Source organism: Dasypus novemcinctus (assembly GCF_030445035.2).
Source record: "Dasypus novemcinctus isolate mDasNov1 chromosome Y unlocalized genomic scaffold, mDasNov1.1.hap2 SUPER_Y_unloc_2, whole genome shotgun sequence".
NCBI classification, from domain to species: Eukaryota; Metazoa; Chordata; class Mammalia; order Cingulata; family Dasypodidae; genus Dasypus; species Dasypus novemcinctus.
The window spans coordinates 136,888-140,395 of NW_027261978.1; the positions used below are offsets into that span (position 1 = coordinate 136,888).

The following is a 3,508-nucleotide window of genomic DNA, read 5'->3' on the forward strand; positions in this document are numbered from 1 at the left end:
GAGGTTAGTTTGAATTCAAAGAAAGCTAAAGGAAAATCTAGTGCAAGTTTCTTAAACTTATTTTCCATGGACCCTTTTCCTGTCAGGTGAAAACCATTGAACAATTCCTCACTGTGTGTAATAATATGAATATGTCACACCCACACTAACACATCCCCTTGAGAATAATGTTTTCATTTTGTTTTGTTTTGTTTTGTATTTCAGTTCAAGGTCATGGACTTCTTGTTAAGAAACCCTGATCTAGAAACTGTATAACACTGTGATTTGGTGTGGATGGTTGTGTTTAATAATGCAAACACACAAATGTTTCCCTATAAAAAATAGCTCGGGGACAGAATGAAATGACCTGGAGATAGCTGTCTTAGGCTAAGACACCAGGCAAAGGCTGGACACTGATCAGAAGAAAGAGGAGCTATAGAGGGGAATCTCAAGGCTAATACTGTGAGTTGCAACAAGCAGGTGATAATTCTGACACCCTACACCCCTCCAAAGACAACTTTGAATTCTGAACGGAGAAACCAAAATCAACTAAACCCAGAAGAGAATGGAGAGATCATCGCATGCCAGGCACCATGTGTCTTGCTGTGTGGCAAAGGAGCCAAGGATCACCAGCAGCCAATCATCAGGAAGAAAGCATTTCCTTGATTTGGACACCTTGGTTTGGAAGTTTTCCATACCTCAAAATGTAAGCCAGTAAAAACCCAGTGTTTAAACCAACCCATTTCATGGTATAATATGGAGTAGCCAGGAAATTAAAAGTGATTTTAGTACAAGAACTGGGATGCTGCTAGTCCAAATACCAAAAATGTGGAATGGCTTTGGAATTGGTTATTGGGTAGAGGCTGAAAGAGTTGTGAGTCGCTTGATAGAAAAGCCTAGATTGCTTTGAAGAGACTGTTGGTAGACGAATGACTACTAAAAGTACTTCTAATGAGGCCATAGGCAGAAATGATGAATGTGTTACTGGACTCCGAGTAAAGGCAATCCTTGTCTTAAAATGCAAAGAACATTGTAAAACTGATTCTGATGTAGAATGGAAGGTAGACCTGAAATTGTTGAGCCTGGATATTTAGCTGAGCAGGTTTCCAAGTTGCGTTTAGAAAGTGCAGCCTGGTTTCTTCTTGCAGCTTATAGTAAAATGAAAGAGGAAAGGGATAAGCTGAGAATTGAACTCTGGGACACAAAGGAAACAAAAACCAATGAGTTGGCAAATTCTGGGTTTTATGAAAGTGACTCCCCAAAGAAAGTGCTCCATGTGGGGTTTAATTGAAAATAGAATCAGTTATGTCAGTGCAAGTCATATGGGAGGTGCAATTACCCAGGAAAGATCTGTGGAAAGTCCTACTTTCTGATGATTTGGCTCCTGTGTACTACATGCAAAATCATCACGTTTTTTGAAAGCTCTGCCTGGAACCTCTGCCAGACTGGACTAAAAGGGATAGAAAATGGACATAATGGAGAAAAAAATATTTCAAAGGCAGTATTATGTAATCTGAGGATTGGATCAAAGATGTCTTTCAGGCCAAGAGAGCGGGCCTACTCATGTGTGTGAGTATTTCCGGGTGCTTGGAGAGGGTGAACCTTCCATGCTAGTGTTAAGGAAGACTGCTACCATCAGAGTGTTCTCAGAGGTTGGAGGATGTGCTCTCAGGACGGCAGGGTCTGGCCATTACCCCAGTTTTTTCATAGGGTGAGTCCTATCCCCAGGGATTGTGGAGAGTACCCGTATTTGATAAGGGGAAACTGCCCCTGAATAGGGTGGTCCTGCCATTCCATTAGGACCAGAGGACAAATCATGGTTCATAGATGACTTTCAGACCTTGAAATCTAATGACGTATGCCCTGCAGCAGGGTTTCAGAATGGTTTCATGCACATAACCTGTTTTCCTTCTAATTTCTGTGCACGGGAGTGGGAATTTGTTCTAGTCTGCTGAGCTGCCAAAATACAGATACCATGAAATGGAGTGTCTTTTAACAATAGAATTTGTTACCTCACACATTTACAATTTTGAGGCTGAGAACAATGTCCAAATTCAGGCATTATCAGGTGATGTTTTCATACTGAAGAGACTGCCAGTGATCCCAGACTCCTCTGTCATGTCACATGGAAAGGAACATCACCATGTCTGCTGGTCTCTTCCTTCTCTTCTGGGTTTTATTGCTTTCATGACTTTCTCTCTTTTCTTTCTGAATTATATTCTCTTATAAAGGACTCCAGACTGGGCTTCCTGGCTCCGGCCGCCGCCGCCCGCCAGTGCCAGCCGCGCCGGGCCGGGGTCCCGAGGAGCCGTTGCGGTTCCGGTTCCGGGCCGAGGCCCGCTTGTGTAGAAGCTGCCGCCGCCGCCCGCCAGGCCCGTCGCTTGTTCTTTCTCCCGGTCGCCATCCTGCTGGCGCTCATCTCCCGCCTGCTGGACTGGTTCCGGTCGCTCTTCTGGAAAGAGGAGATGGAGCTGACGCTCGTAGGGCTGCAGTACTCGGGCAAGACCACCTTCGTCAATGTCATCGCGTCAGGTCCATTCAGTGAAGATATGATACCCACAGTGGGCTTCAACATGAGGAAAGTAACTAAAGGTAACGTCACAATAAAGATCTGGGACATAGGAGGGCTACCTCGATTCCGGAGCATGTGGGAACGGTACTGCAGAGCAGTCAATGCTCTTGTTTATATGATAGATGCTGCAGATCGTGAAAAGATTGAAGCCTCTCGAAATGAGCTACATAATCTTCTAGACAAACCACAGTTACAAGGAATTCCAGTGCTAGTACTTGGAAACAAGAGAGATCTTCCTAATGCCTTGGATGAGAAACAGCTAATTGAAAAAATGAATCTCTCTGCTATTCAGGATAGAGAAATTTGCTGCTATTCAGTTTCCTGCAAAGAAAAGGATAATATAGATATCACACTTCAGTGGCTAATTCAACATTCAAAATCTAGAAGAAGCTGAAGAATCTCCTGAAGTCTTCCAGTCCTTCTTGGCTATAATCCTAAAATTATTGTCCGTTCCTCTGAAGTACTTCCCAGAATACGGTCCTTCCTAAACCTAAGAAATTGCCTTTTTCAGAGTTTATTTCTCATGTGCACTGCTGAAGACGTGCATTCCTAATCCTTCATAAAGAACTGGCTAGAGTTCTCATGATAAAGTCAGCACACACATAAAAAGGCTTCTTGCACATACTTGTCTTAAACAGTGTGCAGAGCTTTTTAAAAACCATATTTTGACCACCTTAAATCAAGAAAATTGCATATTTCTGTTCTGGTCTTTCAGGGCCAGATTTTTATATTGATTGTCAGTAAAAGTCTATCTGTGATATTTAATTATAGAGTCCAGTAGCTTAATACTAAAGATACTGACTTAAGACAGCATGAAGTTTCTAGTGCCACTCACAGTATTTAGAAAACCTTTAAGCCTGACTCAGGTGGGATATAAACATAGTGTTTATCTTATCTCACAAATGCATGTGAAATGTATAATTACACCTTAGGAATTAAAAAAAAAACATGGTCTGC

The 3,508-nt window shown here is 42.4% G+C and overlaps 1 pseudogene; it reads left to right on the forward strand.

Annotated features, from left to right (window-relative positions):
- Positions 1 to 908: 908 nt before the first annotated feature.
- Positions 909 to 3,220, forward strand: LOC139438604 (ADP-ribosylation factor-like protein 8B pseudogene; annotated as a pseudogene).
- The last annotated feature ends 288 nt before the right edge of the window (positions 3,221 to 3,508 follow it).